This window comes from Molossus molossus, unplaced genomic scaffold (assembly GCF_014108415.1).
Source record: "Molossus molossus isolate mMolMol1 unplaced genomic scaffold, mMolMol1.p scaffold_m16_p_16, whole genome shotgun sequence".
NCBI classification, from domain to species: domain Eukaryota; kingdom Metazoa; phylum Chordata; class Mammalia; order Chiroptera; family Molossidae; genus Molossus; species Molossus molossus.
In genome coordinates, this window is record NW_023425351.1 from 4823667 (window position 1) to 4840514 (window position 16848).

General features: G+C 39.0%; 1 pseudogene; it reads left to right on the forward strand.

Annotated features, from left to right (window-relative positions):
• The first annotated feature begins 15028 nt into the window (after nucleotides 1-15028).
• Nucleotides 15029-16485, forward strand: LOC118631845 (annotated as a pseudogene).
• The last annotated feature ends 363 nt before the right edge of the window (nucleotides 16486-16848 follow it).

The following is a 16848-nucleotide window of genomic DNA, read 5'->3' on the forward strand; positions in this document are numbered from 1 at the left end:
TGGGTTGTGGGTAGCCTGGAGCCTCTCCCGGCAGCTCTGTGTGCCAGCTCTGTGCACACACGGACAGTTAGACACGCCGCTCCACTCGTGCCCACCTGGGTGTGGGAGGAAACCGGAGGACCCAGAGCATACGCACACAGTGGCCTCGCCAGGGATCAAAAGATATTTTTTTCTCATCAATGTTGTAATGACAGGATGCTGAAGGAAATTATTCAAGGAACTAGACTATGTGTGTGTTCCTACTATTAGATTTGACAACTTGATTTACTATTAACTCTGTGCTCCTTCCCAAATCTCATCTTAATCCCTCCCTTCCCGTGGGTGACCCTTTTGTGTTTATCATGACTTGGCCTTTGCTGTAGCAGCTTTAGCACATGTGCATGTATCTTTAAGTTATTATTTGGCTTTATGCATGCTTAATTTCATGTGAGTGGAACCATGCTGTATGTTTCCACTGACACTGCCTTCTAAGATTAGACCATGATGCATATAGTTAGGTTCCTTACATTCACAACTCATATTTTAATTCTACTGTTGGTGGACATGTGTTGTTCCCTCAAATTGTTCTGTTGTGAACATTTTTCAGCATGTTTTGTGGCTATTATACGTGTGCAAGAGTCTTAGTGTGTATATATAGGAGAATTACTGGGTCATGGAACATGTTTATATTCACCTTCAGTAGACGGTACAAATTTGTTTCCCCAAATAGTGTAACAATATATTTTCCTTCTAGCAGTGTTGAAATGTTCCAATTTTCCCATCTCCTCACCTACATTTGGTAGTGATTTTTGCCTTTTTGGTAAGGGATTTGTTACTTATTAAGGAGGTTTTGTTTTTGTTTTGATATTTTCAAGTGTTTCTTGATTTTAGGTTTTCTTTCTATAAAGTTTTAATTCAATTACAGTATTTTATAAAATTTGTTTTTTAAAGAACCCTCAGGCTCCCACTCTTTTCTTTTTATTGATTTTAGAGAGAGGAAGGGAGAAGGAGAGAGATAGAAACACTGATGAGAGAGAACATCGATTGGCTGCCTCCTGCATGCCCCCACTGGGGATTGGGCCCACAACCTGGGCATGTGCCCTGACTGGGAATTGAACCAGTGACCTCTTGGTGCATGGGTCGATGCTCAACCACAGAGCCACACTGATCAGGCCATATTTTATAAATTTTTTATTTGGTAGTTTCTTTTTAAAAATTGTTGAGCCCTGGCTGGGTAGCTCAGTTGGTTAGAGCGCTATCCTGATACCCCAAGATGTGGGTTCAATCCCCCATCTGGGCACATACAAGAAGCAACCAAACTGCATACACAAGTGGAAAAACAAATTAATATCTCTCTTTCAAAATCAATACATTAAAAAAATCTGCTTGTAGGAATTCTTTTTGTAATCTAGATATTAATTCATTGTCAGTTACATGTATTGCAAATATCTTTTCTCAGTTTCGTTTCTGTTCTCATTTTGTTTGTGGTGTCTTGATGAATTGGCATTTCAAATTTTAATTGTGTTCAATTCATCTTCCAATACCCTCAATCCCAAAATCATGAAAAAATCAGCTTACATTTTTACAAAAGTCCTATGATTTCACATTTACGTCTACAGTAAACCTGCTAGGTTTTTGTGTGAGGTGAGAAATAATATGTAGTAGTTTATTTTACCTTGTTGATCAATAGTCTTAGCACCATTTTTTTTTTTAAGTTCCTTTTTCTTCCTCTGATCTCAATATTAACTTTGTCATAAATTACATTTTCATATGTTTGTACTCTACATATTTGGCTTTCTTTTTTATTAGTTGATTTATGAAGCCCGGTGCTAACACTACACCATCTTGTTTACTATAAATTGACAATATTTAGTAAGATAAGTTCTTTCAACTTATATTTCAGGAGTTGGCTATTCTTGGACCCTTAGACTTTGATATACAAGATTGAAGCAGCTTTTCTAATTACACACACACACAATCCTTTTCGGATTTCCTTTGGGATAACATTGAATTTATAGACCAACCTGTGTGAGAATTAGCATGTTTATGATTTGGAGTTCTTCATGAATATAGTACTTCTCTCTTTAGGTCTTCTTAAACATCTTAATAAGGTTATACAATTTTGTCTGACATCTTTTGTTAGATTTATTTGCAGGTATTTTATATTTTTCAATGCTTTGTATTAAAATATTTTGCTCTTATTGATTTTTGTACGTTATTTAAATGTATCCCTATCTCTTGATTCTTATACATTTCCTACATAGACAACCAAATCACCTTTAAATACAGTTTATTTTTCTCTTTGATTTTATTTATTTTTATTTTGCCAGATGTGTTTGTTGGGGTCTCTAGCAGAGTGCTAGATGGAAGCAATAAACAGGAAGAACAGTCTTATTTCTGGTTTTATTACCCCTGCATAGTCATTTTTAATAAAAGGCTTGGTGTGCTTAACAGTATATATTTTCTGCAGTTCTGTGTGGTGGTCTATAAATGTTGAATCAAGTTGTTCAAACCTAATATGATCTAAACACCTTTTGTGTGTGAGCTTACACCATCAGTTTTTAGTAAAATCTCTCTTTAAAGCTAGAAAGTCAATTTCTTGCAGTTCTTTCCATTTTTGCTTTAGTTTGCTGCATCTGTTTGGTGATTTGAACCTTGGAAATTATGTGGAGACCCTCTTTATATTCTCTGCTGATTGCAGTTTTCTTTTGGGTAGTAGCCACCTACTTTCTATTTTTCTTTCCAGCCTTTTCTGTACATTACATTTGGATGTGTTTCTTAATGTCATATAGCTGAGTTCCTTAAAACATTTTTGACCATGTTTGAATTTTACTTGAAGCATTCCATTCATATACATTCATTTAAAATATTATTACAGAATGATATTTTGTGTTATACATTCTTTTCTGTGTTTTCGCTTTCTCCTTTATTAGGATTGATGATTGTTTCTCCCATTTTTTGTCCATGACTCTTTTCTTCTGCTCTTTTATTGGTTATTCTCAACATTTTAATACACTCACTCAACTTGTCAAAACCTGGAGTCATTCACACCCCCATCTCGTAAGTGATAAGGTCACTTTAGAAGCTCTTTAACTCTGAAGTCATCACCTCAAAATTGTATGCAAGTGTTTTACTTCTGAAATTTTAAGCCCCTATAATACACCATTACTACTATTTATCAAATCATTGTTTGACTAGCTATAGTCCCACGTTTACACTTTTTTTCTGCTTGTTTTTCCTTCTTGAATCATGTATTATCTTAATATTCTTTTGCCTGTAGTACATCCTTTTAAATATTCTTTAATGAATGACGGTAGGTAGCTGACTCTTTGTCTTGTCTGTCTGAAAATTATGTCAACCGGTTACACACAGTCAGTCATTCATTTATTTAAATTGAACTTACTGGGGTGATACTGATACAATGATACAAGTTTCAGGTGTAATGTTACACAACACATCATCTATACATTATATTGTGTGTTCACAGTCCCAAGTCAAGTCTCCTTTCATCACCATTTATCTCCCTACACCTTCCTCCTCCCCTCCCTCCCCCATCCCAGCAATCACCACACTGTTGGCCATGTCAGTGAGTTTTTTCTCTTTTTTGCTAAATCCATCCACCCCCCACCAACTCCCCAAAGCCCCCGCCTTGACACCTGTCAGACTGTTCTCTATGGGTCTGTCTCTATTTTGCTTGCTTGTTCATTTTGTTCCTTAGATTCCACATATAAGTGAAATCACGTGGTACTTGTCTTTCTCTGACTGGCTTATTGCACTTAGCATAAGTCTATTCATGCTCTCAAAAAGGGTCAGATTTCTTATTTATGGCCAAGTAGTATGCCATTGTGTAAATGTACCATAGCTTTTTTTATCCACTCATCTACTGATGGACATACAATGCTTCCAAATCTTGGCTGCCATGAACATAGAGGTGTGTATATTCTTTCAAATAAATGTTCAGGTTCTTTTGGATATATTCCCAGAAGTGAAATAGCTGGGTCATAAGGCAGTTCCATTTTTAATTTTTTTGAGGTAACTGCATACTGCTTTCCACAGTGGCTGCGCCAGTCTGCATTCCCACCAGCAGTGCACAAGGGTTCCCTTTTCTCCACACCCTCGCCAGCACTGGTTCTTTGTTGGTTTTTTGATGACCACACTTCTGAAGAGTGTGAGGTGATATCTCCTTGTGGTTTTAATTTGCGTTTCTCTAATGATTAGTGACAGTGAGCATCCTTTCATATGTCTGTTGGCCATCAGTATGTCCTCTTTGGAGAAGTGTTTATTCAGGTCCTCTGCCCATGTTTTTAGGGGGATTGTTTGTTTCCTTGGTGTTGAATTGTGTGAGTTCCTTATAAGTTTTGGATATTAACCCCTTATCAGATGTATCATTAGCGAATATGTTCTCTCATTCTATTCAGTGGGTTGTCTGTCCATTTTATTGATGATTTCCTTTGCTGTGCAAAAACTTGTTAGTCTGATGTAGTCTAATTTGTTTACCTTTTCTTTTCTTTCCCTTACCCAAGGAAATATATCAGAAAAAATATTGCTGTGAGAAATGTCCAAGATTTTACTGCCTATGTTTTCTTCAAGGATTTTAAAGGTTTCAAGTCCTACATTTAAGTCTTTAATACCTCTTCTCAACATTTTAATACACTTGTGTATGGTGCAAAAAGGTGGTCTAGTTTCATTTTATAAAACATATCTGTCCAGTATTTCCAACACGTTTATTGAATAGAATATTTGTACTCCATTGTATATTCTTAACTCCTTTGTCAAATATTAATGGACTGTAAAGGCATGGGTTTATTTCTGGGCTGTCTGCTCCACTGATATATGTCTGTTTTATGCCACTACCATGCTGTTTTGATTACTATGGCCTTGTGATATAGTTTGGTATCAGATAGTGTGATTCCTCCAACTTTGTTCTTCTTTCTCAATATAGCTCTGACTATTCATGTTTTTTAAAATTTTTTATTTATTAATTTGTTTTTGTTACAGATGTTTCTCATTCCCCCCCCCCATTGATACCCTCCTCCCCTCCCCCCCACACCATCCCCAACTTTGTTGTCTATGTTCATTGGTCATGCATACATGCATGTAAGTTCTATGGTTTATCTCTTCCCCCACAAACCCTCCTCCTCTCAGGCTTGTCAGTCTGTACCCCACCTCTATGTCTCTGGGTTAATGTTGTTCAGCACTTTGTTTAGTTCATTACATTCCACAAATAAGTGAGATCATGTGATATTTGTCTTTCTCTGCTTGGCTTGCTTTGCTTAGCATAATACTCTCCAGATCTTTCCATGTCGTCTCAAAGGATAAGAGATCTTTCTTACAGCGGCATAGTGTTCCATTTTATATATGTACCATAGCTTTTTTATCCACTTATCTACTGATGGACACTTGGGCTGTTTCCAGATCTTGGCTATTGTAAATAGTGCTGCTATAAAAATGGGGTTACATATATTCTTTCTGATTGGTGTTTCAAATTTCTTAGGGTATATTCCTAGAAGTGGGATCACATGAAGTAATGCTCAACATCACTAATCATCAGAGAGATGCAAATTAAAACAACTATGAGGTATCACCTCACACCTGTCAGAATGGCTGCCATCAACAAATCATCAAACAAGTGTTGGCGAGGGTGTGGAGAAAAGGGGACTCTAGTACACTGCTGGTGGGAATGCAGACTGGTGCAGCCACTGTGGAAAACACTATGGTGTTACCTCAAAAAGTTAAAAATTGAACTTCCATTTGACCCAGTGATTCCACTTCTAGGAATATATCATAGTTGTTTTTGTGTGTGTGTGTGTGTGGTTCCATATAAATTTTTGGAATATTTGTTCTAGTTCTGTGAAATACGCCATTGATATCTTCATAGAAACTGTGTTTAATCTGTAGATTGCTTTGGGTAGTATGGACATTTTAATGATGTTAATTCTTCCTATCCATGAACATGATATATGCTTCCACTTATTTTTAACTTTAATTTCTTTCTTTAGTGTCTTATAATTTTCCAAGTCTGGATCTTTTACATCCTTGATCAAATATATTCCTGGGTATTTTATTCTTTTTGAAGAAATTGTAAATGGGATTATTTTCCTAATTTCCTTTTCTGATAATTGAATATTGGAGTATAAAAATGCCATCAATTTGTAGATATTTATTTTGTATCCTGCTGCTTTACTGAATTCATTAATCAGTTCTAGTATATTTTTGTTATATTTTTCTATTTTATATTTTGTTATTTAGGGTTCTCTATATACAGTATCATGACAGTTTTACTTCTTCCTTTCCAATTTGGATGCCTTTTATTTTTTGTCTTATCTGAGTACTGTGGCTAGGACTTTCAGTACTATGTTGAATAAGAGTGATGAAAAAAGACATCCCTGTCTTGTTCCTGATCTTAAGGGGAATACTTGTAGTTTTTTCCCATTGAGTATGATGTTGGCTGAGGGTTTGTCATATATGACCTTTATTACATTGAGGTGTGTTCCCTCTATTCCCACTTTGTTGAGAATTTTTATTATAAATGGATCTGGATTTTATCATATGCTTTTTCTGCATCTATTGATATGACCATGTGGTTTTTATTTTTCATTTTGTTTATATGGTTTATCTTGTTTTTTGATATGCAAATATTGTACCAACATTGTATCCCGAGAATAAACCCCACTTGATCATAGTGTATGATCTTAGCGTATTGCTGGATTCAGTTTGTTAATATTTTGTTGAGAATTTTAGCATCTCTCTTCATCAGGGATATTGGCCAATAATTTTCTTTCTTTGCAGTGTCTTTGTCTGGTTTTGGATTTAGGATAATGCTGGCCTTTTAAAATGAGCTTCAGAGTTTTCCCTACTCTTGAATTTTTTGGAAGAGTTTGAGAAGGATAGGTGTTAGTTCTTCTCTGAATATTTGCTAAAACTCACCTGTGAAGCTAATCAGTCCAGGGTTTTTGTTTGTTGGAAGTTTTTAAAAAATTTTTTTTATTACTGCTTCAATTTCACTAGTTGTAATCTGTTTATTCAGATTCTCTGTTTCTTCCAGGTTCAGTTTTGGAAGATTTTATGTTTCAAGGAATTTATTCATTTCATCCAGATTGTCCAATTTGTTGACATGTAGTTGTTCCTAATATTTTCCTACAATTCTTTTTATTTCTTTGGTGTCAGTTATTACTTGCCCTGTTTCATTTCTGATTTTATTTATTTCGGTCCTCTCTCTTTTTTCCTTGATGAGTCTGGTTGAAGTTTTGTCAGTCTTGTTTATCTTTTCAAAGAACTAGCTCTTAGTTTCATTGATCTTTTGTATTTTTTAAGACTCTATTTTATTTCTGCTCTGGTCTTTATTATTCCCTTCCTTCTACTCACTTGGGGCTTTGTTTGTTGTTATTTTTCAAGTTCCTTTAAGTGTAAAGTTAGATTGTTTATTTGAGCTTTATCTTGTTTCTTGAGATAGGCCTGTCTGTACTGGTATGAATTTCCCTCTTAAGACTGCTTTCCCTCCGTTCCACAGATTTTGAGGTGTTGTGTTCTCATTTTTATTTGTTTCTAGGCATCTTTTTTAAAAATTGATTTTATATGGAGAGAGGCAGGGAGAGAGAGAGATAGAAAGAGAGATATTAAAATTTTTTTTTTTTTGAATCCTCATCCGAGGACATTTTTCCATTTTTTGTTCAGATAGAGTGGGAGGGAGGGAGAGAGAGAGAAACATCGATGTGAAAGGGACACATCGAGTGGTTGCCACCCACACGACCCAACCAGGGCCAGGGACAAACTGCAACCGAGGTACGTGCCCTCAGCGGGAACCGAACCCGGGTCTCTCTGGACCGCAGGCCGACGCTCTAACCGCTGAACCAAACTGGCCAGGGTGAAAGAGAGATATTAATGTGAGAGAGAAACATTGGTTGCTTGCCTCCCATACATGCACTGACCAGGGATTGAATTTACAACTTAGATATGTGCCCTGACCACCAGTTCAACCACAGTGTTTTGGTTTATTAGACAGTGACCCAACCAACTGAGCCACTGGCCAGAGCTCAAGGAATCTTTTGATTTCTTCCTGATCTCATTGTTAACTCATTCGTTGTTTAGTAACAGGTTATTTTGCCTCCATGTCTTTGTGCGTGTTTTTTAGTTTTTTTCTTGTGATTGATTTCTGGTTTCATACCATTATTGTCAGAGAAGATGCTGATATGATTTCAGTCTTCTTAAATATATTGAGACTTGTGTCCTAACATGGTCTATGCTAGAAACAATTCTATGTAAACTTGAAAAGAACACATATCCTGCTGCTTGTCAAATGCTCTGAAGATGTCAAATCCATCTGATTTAAGATTCCATTTAAGGCCATTGTTTTCTTATTGAGTTTCTGTCTGGAAAATCTATCCATTGTTGTCCTGGAGTATTAAAATCTTTCCATATGGCTGTATTACTCTCAGTCTCTCCATTTATTTCCATTAATATTTCTTTACATATTTAGGTGCTCCTATGTTGGCTACATATTTACCCTCTTGTTGGATTGCTTGCTCCCTTTGTCATTATTTATTAACCTTGTTTCTCTCTTACTATAGCCTTTTAAAATAAAGTCTGTTTTGTCAGATATAAGTATTGCTACCTCAGCTTCCCCCTCTCCTTTCCATTTTCATGGAATATCTCTTTTCATCTCTTTACTTTTAGTATGTATGTATCTTTCATGCTGAGGTGAGTCTCTTATGGACAGCATATGTATGTGTCTTGTTTTCTTATCCATTCAGCTACTCTATGTCTTTTCTTTGGAGCAATTAAACTATTTATATTTAAAGTAATTATTAATAGGTATGAATTTATTGTCATTTATTTATTTATTTAATCCTTACCTGAGGACATTTTTTGCATTTATCTTCAGATAGAGCAGGAGGGAGATAGGAGGGAAGAGACAGAGAGAAATATCGATGTGAGAGAGACACATTGACTGGTTGCCACCCACATGACCCAACTGGGGTCAGGGACAAACTGTACCTGAGGTACATGCCCTTAGCGGGAACCAAACCTGGGACTCTTCGGTCCACGGGCCGACACTGTAACTGCTGAGCCAAGCTGGCCAGGACGCCATTTATTCTTTTAACTATGTTCTTGTTTCTTATTTTTTCTCCTCCTTCTCCTCTTCTTCCTCCTCCTTCTTCTTCTCCTCCACCTTCCTTTTCTCTCCTCCTTCTCCTCCTAATTCTCATCCTCTTCCTTCTTCTTCTCCCTCTTCTTCTTTTCATCATCTTCTTCCAGGTCCTTGAACATTTCTTGTAATACTGGTTTGGTAGTAACCAACTCCTTTAGCTTTTTCTTGTCTGGGAAGCTCTTTATTTCTCCTTCAATTTCAAATGCTAGCCTTGCTGAGTAAAGTAGTCTTGGTTGTAGGTCCTTGTTTTTATCACATTGAATATTTAATGCCAATCCCTATGGGCCTGAAATGTTTCTTTTGAGAAATGAGCAGACAGTCTTATGGAAGCTTCCTTGTAGGTAATTTTCTTTTGCTGTTTTTAAGATTTTCTCTTTGTCTTTAACCTTTGCCATTTTAATGATGTGTCTTGGTGTGGGCCTCTTTGGATCCATCTTGTTTGGGACTCTGCACTTCCTGGACTTCTGTGTTTTTCCTTCACCAGGTTAGGGAAGTTTTTGGTCATTATTTCTTTAAATAGGTTCTCAATCCCTTGCTCTCTTTTTTCTCCTTCTGGTACCCCTGTGATGTGGATGTTGTCATACTTCATATTGTCCCAGAGTTCCCTTAAACTATCTTCGTTTACTTTTTTTTTTCTCTCTGCTGCACTGATTAAGTGATATTTTCTACCTTGAATTCCAAATTGCTGTTTTGATCCCTTGCTTCATCCAATCTACTGTTTTCTCCTTCCAGTGTATTTTTCATTTCAGATATTTCATTTCTAACTGTTCTTTTATATGGTTTCTATGTCCCTTTTCATGCTATTGAGCATTCTTATAACCATTACTTTACATCTGGTAATTTGCTTGCCTCTATTTTATTTAGTTCTTTTTCAAAACATTTCTCCTATTTTTTCATCTGTTTTTTTTCATTGTCTCCCCATTTTGGCTGCCATTTCATGTTTCTTCCTAAGTATTGGATCTGCTATGACTTCCAGTCTTCATTGGGTGTCCTTATGTTATAGGTGTCCTGTGGGGTTCAGTGGTGCATTATCCTTGATCACCTAAGCTGGGTGCTCTAGGAATGTCTCTTGTTTGGGTAATGTGGGCCCTCCTGTTGTAATTGAATTTTGATTTCTATTGGCCCATTCATATGTGGGGTCTACCCACAGGTCAGCTGACTATGAGGTACAACCCTGATCACAGCACATGAGTTGCTGTGCAGATGTTGACCAAATAAAGCAGAATTTGCCTCGGCAGGGTTTGGTTCCTGCCGAAATCTCCCTTTAGATAATCTTCTTGTAAAATTTATTGGCTCCTGCTCTGATGTTGTCTGAAACTGGCCACTAGATGTGCTGGTCTGTGTCTGTTGGGAGGGACTCTGGTGCAGTCCAATGTAAGAGGCTGCCTGTGACTAGCCCTCTGTAACCTGTTTGAAGTTACAGTGATCTATAATTTATAGCTGTCTCTGCTAGGTCTGGGTGTGTGTGAGAAGGACCAAGCTCTGCACCAAGACTGGCTTTTATCAATACTGGGCCCCGGGGCAAGTCAGCAAAATTTTCAAAGCACCCCAAGATCCGCCTCTGCCTGCCTTTGCCTGCAGGCTGCTTGCTAGGTTCAGCCACTGAAAGGGCCTCTGGTTGTACTCAAGTTGCATGAGGAAGGTTCTCAGTGAGTTACCAAGTAGGGACAAGTGTTGTTTACCAGATTGATACAGGTTCAAACTTGGTGCCCGTGCTGGGTAGGGAGGTCTGAGGCCACTCAGCAAATATCTCCAGGTATAACATGTCTAGCTGCCACCTGCTGGGTGCTCACATACCTTTATGTTGGAGCAGGATCTCAGGGAGTCGTCAGGATAAGGCTAGCAGAGTTTATCTGGTTACACACTTTTAGATTAACATTTTTCCTCTTGAACAATGGAGTTACTTCTTTACATTCTGGCTTTGATTTTAGTTAGAAAAGTCAACTGACAGCCATTCCTTTGAAGGTTAACTATCTTTTTATCTCTGCTTTAAAGAATTTGTCTTGATATTGTTAAGATTTTTGTCTTGACATTGTTAATTATTTGGAGTTTCATATAACATGTTTAGTTATGAACTTTTATTTTCATTTATCTTACCTGGTCTTTTATTTGTCTTGTAGCTGTGTGGGTTAGTCTCTTTCATCAGTTCTGGAAATCCTTGGCCTTTTTTCCCCCTTAAAATATTGCTTTAACATTTTATTTCTCAGCATTGAATTCTAAACAATTTATTCAAATACATCTTTCAATCACTAATTATTTCTTCAATTGCTTTAAATGCTTACACTGAGTTTTAATACCTGTTAAATTTTCATTTCTAGGCCTGCTTTTTCAAATATGCATGATTATTTCTATGATTTTCTGCTCTTTTTGCTGTTTTTGCTAATCCTCAATGGAGAATTTTTTCCCCATTGATTATTTTAGAGAGAGAGGGAAGGAGGAAGGAGAGTGGGAGAAAGAGAGAAACATCAATGTGAGAGAAACACATTGATTGATTGCTTTCCGCATGTGCCCCAAATGTGGTAAAGGATCGAACCTGCAACCCAGGTACATGCCTTGACTAGGAACCAAACCCACAATCCTTTGGTCTGTGGGTCAGCACTCTAACCACTGAACAACACTGGCCAGAGCTTTGCTGTTTATTATGTTCAATTCTCCAAACATATTGAACTGGGTAAGATGGGCTCCGCTCATGGTGTTTCTGATCGCTAGCTTTCATAACTCGCTGTTTCTCTTGTATTTTGTGAGTTTTAACAGTGCTTGTATTGTAGAACTTTATCTGTGAGGATTACTAGAGGCCTGGGTTATTTTTGCTAGAAGCACTGCTAGTTCATGATCTTTTTAAATCCTTGGTTTAAGGTTTTTAGATCACTCAGGTAGAGTGGCCTGAAAGTCCATTGCATAACTAATTTGGGGATATTTCATCTCCAGGGAAATTTGACTTCCTCACAGAAAAATTTGAAATAGGAAATTTTTCTTGTATTTTTCTGGATGGATGTGGGGAGGGGGTAAGTTGGATTATTTCTAACTCATCCTTCATGAACTTGATGGAAATGCAGATTTTCCAATTAAAACTTCGCATTTAGGACAGAACTTTTTCTTCTTCTTCCTGTACCCCTCTACCCCAAAATCTGAAGTTAATTTTACTCGGTTGAGCAAATATTCTCAAGCTGAACCAGCCCTCAGTGTTTACTTACCTTTCTGGCTTCTCCTTTTCACTTCACTCTTGGACTCTTGTTTGCATATGTCTTACTAACTTCCTCACTCGGCACGTGGATGTATGGAAAGTGTTCAGACTGTCTTATCTAGCTCCTGCGGCACTTTTCTGCTGGAGAGGCGTCCTGAGACGTTGTCAGAAAGAGGCTCCGCGCCCCACGGCAGCTGCGCCGAGTGTGCGTCTCAGGGCCCTGCAGTTCTTCCTTCCCCCGCAGTCGGTGATCAGGTTTTTACCCCCTCATTGAATGTCAGCTCATGTGTCCGAAGCAGAAGTTTTTAGTCTTTCTTTCTGGAAAAATGTTTTATGAATACAAACTTTATAATATTTCTAACTGAAAGAAATAACACACCAGTATGCATGTCTCACCCAAGTCCTTCACAAGTAGCAAACATTGACAAGAGCATAGTAATTGTAGGAGGGAGACTGGAAGGAAGAAATGGGCTTTTTTGGTTTATTGCTATACTTAGACAATAAAAGATACATGGACAATGTCAAGAATACTTAAAGTTTAATTTACTTTAAAATAAATCATTCTTGTTCAGCAAAATTAATTTTTTCTTCTGATCTTCATATTTTAATCAAAAGCCTCACATATTTAAGTTTGAATATTTTGCCCAAAGGGGGCAGCATTCACCTATAGAATGTGAAGGGCCAGGAAAATTGCTGGAGAGGTGACCAATGAATTGATTTTTTCTCATCAGGTTGATAAAATCTGACAAACTAGTTCTCCACTCACTAGATTCGTCTCCCAGTCTGGTCATCTGGGATTGTTGCCTAAACTGGACCATCCAAGTTTTAATTTATTTTTCTATTACTTTTTCATTTTTTAAAGTGCTGGTTTAGCATGAAATTTGTTTGAAAATTTCAGTCTTTAAAGATAAAATCAAAACCTTTCTTAAATATCTGCTCACAGAGTGACTAAAAAATACATGTTTCACTGCAAAGCATATTTATTGAAGAAGTCTGCTGTGTTCCCCCACGTGTCCCTGAGGGGCGCTACCTCAGCGAAAGGGCCTTAGCACTGCTGGTGGAGACCAGCGGCTCCGGCCAGCCAGCGGTCCGAGCCGGTGTCTCCGCGCGGTGCCACCCGATGTCCCTGCAGTGTGTCCATCAGTTGTCGCCTCCACAAGCAGGTGTATGAGTTCGTGCTTTGAACATAGCTTTAAACATTGGAGGAAGAAAGTAGAAGTAGCCGGTTTGAATCCTACGTGAGTGAAATGCTTTGGGTGCCGGAGTAAAATACATAGGAGGAAATGAAGCTGTATTTTAAGAGTATACTTGGAGTAGGGAAGGAGGATGTGCCCTGACTCAACTCAGAACTCTGCCCGTGGTTGAGGAGTTGGTAATGTTACCAGATAAAAAGAAGAAAAGCTGTTCTCCATGGATTCAGTAAGTAATTCATCATCCTGAGCTTCAGACAGGCCAAGAGGCTGACATAACATGTGCGGCGGAGGCACCTTCGGAAAGTTTCTTTTTGCACGATGCTGCCTGGACTCTGTGTCTCAGAGTCTTTGCGCTGACAGCTTCTCCTGACCCCGGGCCCAGCGCCCCGCTCCTGGCCCTGTAAGGTGAGCCTCCTCTTCCCTGGGAGACCGCTCTGCTCGGCCCAGGCTCGGCTCAGCCCAGCAGTGACTCCGCCGCCACCCAGGCTGCTCTCTCTCCTCCCGAAGCCAGGGAGCCGGGCTCCTGCCGGACCACTCGCTTCTGCTGGGCGTGCGGGGCCTGCCGGTGCTGCCCTGCCCTGGCCAGTGCCTTTGCTTCAAGAGCACTGTCCTCTGCGTGCACCTTGCCGACCCCGTCCTCAGGGGCCTCAGCCGACCTGGTCCCAGCTCAGCCCCGGCCATGGCCCTCTGCGGAGACCGAGTGCCATTCTGTCACCTTAGGACTCCTGATGCTCTCCCTCCTGTATGATCGGAAGAGATTTTTCACTTTTCAAGCAACTTCTTGGTTCTGCTGTTAGAAACACGTGAGCGAAGCTAATTTGAAATACAGGTGTCCGGTCTAGGTGCAGTTCTCTTTCTGACATCTTCTGGAACTCACCCTGAGAATTTTCATCTGTAGTCTTCCCTCAACAATTTTCTCGAATAGGTTCTCAGTTTACTTCCTTTATCTCCCCCTCCCAAATCTTTCAAACTCTTGCTTGGGTCAGCCTCAATCTGGGAAGAACTAATTGAAGTGCAGAGTATGCTTCCAATTTATCATGCGCTGGCAAATTGCATTCATTCTGTTCATTGCTGGGCTTTGGCCTGCGTGTGCCTCCCAGGCAGGTGACGTTCGCAGCCTCGAGCCCATGAAACGCTATTGGTTTTCCAAAGCAGACCCTCTTCTTGTCCAGTGGAACACCAGCCGCACAGAAGCCTTGCTGAGCAACAACTACCAACCACACAGCACCCAGGAGGCACTGCGGGATGGGAGAATAAACCAGAATTTAGCAATTAAATGGGCCTGGCTTCAAATCCTACCTACTTGTCTTTAATATGAGATAATAAACCTGTATCATTGAGTTGACATATGTAAATCCAATAGTATGTGTGAAATGAACACTTTTATTATCATAGTTGTCAAGTTTTACACCAGAAGAGAGAAAAAAAAAAATGCCGAGGGGATAAGCTGGGTTTTGGATTTACTGCTCTAAGATAAAGGTTTTTAAATTTATTTACTTATTTTTGAAAACCCTTTTTCTGAAGATGGCTCGGAAGGCGAAGAAGGAAGCCCCTGCCCCTCCTAAAGCTGAAGCCAAAGCAAAGACTTTGAAGGCAAAGAAAGCAGTGCTGAAAGGTGTCCACGGCCACCCAAAGAAGATCCGCACGTCACCCACCTTCCGTCAGCTCAGACACTGCGGCTCCGAAGGCAGCCTGGATATCCTCGGAAGAGCGCACCCAGGAGAAACAAGCTTGGCCACTACCCATCGTCAAATTCCCCCTGACTACGAGTCAGCCATGAAGAAGGTAGAAGACAACAATGCACTTGTGTTCATTGTGGGTGTCAAGGCCAACAAACACCAGATCGAACAGGCTGTGAAGAAGCTTGATGACACTGATGTGGCCAAGGTCAGCACCCTGATCAGACCTGATGGTGAGAAGGCATGTGTTCCACTGGCTCCTGACTAGGATGCTTTGGATGTTGCCAACAAGATTGGGATCATCCAAACTGAGTCCAGCTGGCTAATTCTAAATATAAAAATTTTATACTGCAAAAAAATAAAAAGTTAAAAAATAAATTTATTTACTTATTTTTAATCCTTACCCAAGATATTTTTCCATTGATTTTCAGATAGAATGGGAGCAAGAAAGGTAGAGAGAGAGAAACATTGATGTGAAAGAGACACATCAACTGGTTGCCTTGTGCACAACCCTGACCATGGCCAGGAATCCAATGGCAACCAAGGTACAGGCCCTTGACCAGAATCGAACCTACGACTCTTTGGTCCATGGGATGATGCTCTAACCACTGAGCAAAGCCGGTCAGGGCCCAAGATAAAATTTTTGCAGATCATGTCGTGTTCACTCTTTCAAGTTCATTAGTGGGCAGGGAAAAATAGCCTTAGACTCGGAATTTTGAGATGTGAGATGATAAGATCAGAACTGTATATTTTTGGCCATAATTATGAAATAAGGATTTAGCTTGTTAACAAAAAGTTGATGGGTTGCTAATTGCATAGAAAATGACATATGTATGGTCCATCATCTTCCTGGTAATTTTTTTTCAAGTGTATTTAAAAAAAATACTTTTATTGTTGAAAGTATTGCAGAGGTCCCTCCTTTTTATTCCCATTGACACCCTCCTCCCTACTCCTGCCCCCCCATCTCCACTGCACTGCTGTCTGTGTCCCTTGGTTATATATATATATATATATATATATACACACACACACACACACACACACACAGACACATGCATATAAGTTCTTTGGTTTATCTCTTCCTGCCCTCCGTCCCTTTCCCTCTGAGGTGTGTCAGTCTGTTTCCTACTTCCATGTCTTTGGATCTATTTTGATCAGCTTTTGAGCTGTTTCGAGATCTTAGCTATTAAGCATTTTATTAATTTTTATGATTGAAAATGTCAAAATAATTCTCACTCTAAAAACTAACATGACATTTTCTCGAATATTTGACCGTTGCTTTGCTGTAGAGCAGAGGCCTAGAAGGGCCTTCACATTAGCAAACGCCCCTTTGTCGTTTTGTAGCAATAGTTTCTGCAGATGGCATCAAAGCCTTGGTTACAGATGGGATAGCTTGTCTAGTCAAGTGCCACAGACTTAATTAAAATAGAATGCTCTCTAAAGTTCAATATGGACTAAGATTTTGCTTTCTAGGTGTTTCGAAGAAAAAATTAGCACTCATTAGATACTCTGTTATGGAGGTAATGAACAGAATTGAAAGGAAGTTGCCAATGTAATTGTGGAGAATGGTGGCGTGTGAGCCTGAGGGACATATACACAAAATTTGTGGTGACTTGGGCGAGTTTCCGATTCCTTTGTGTATCAATTTCCTAATCTGTAAAATTG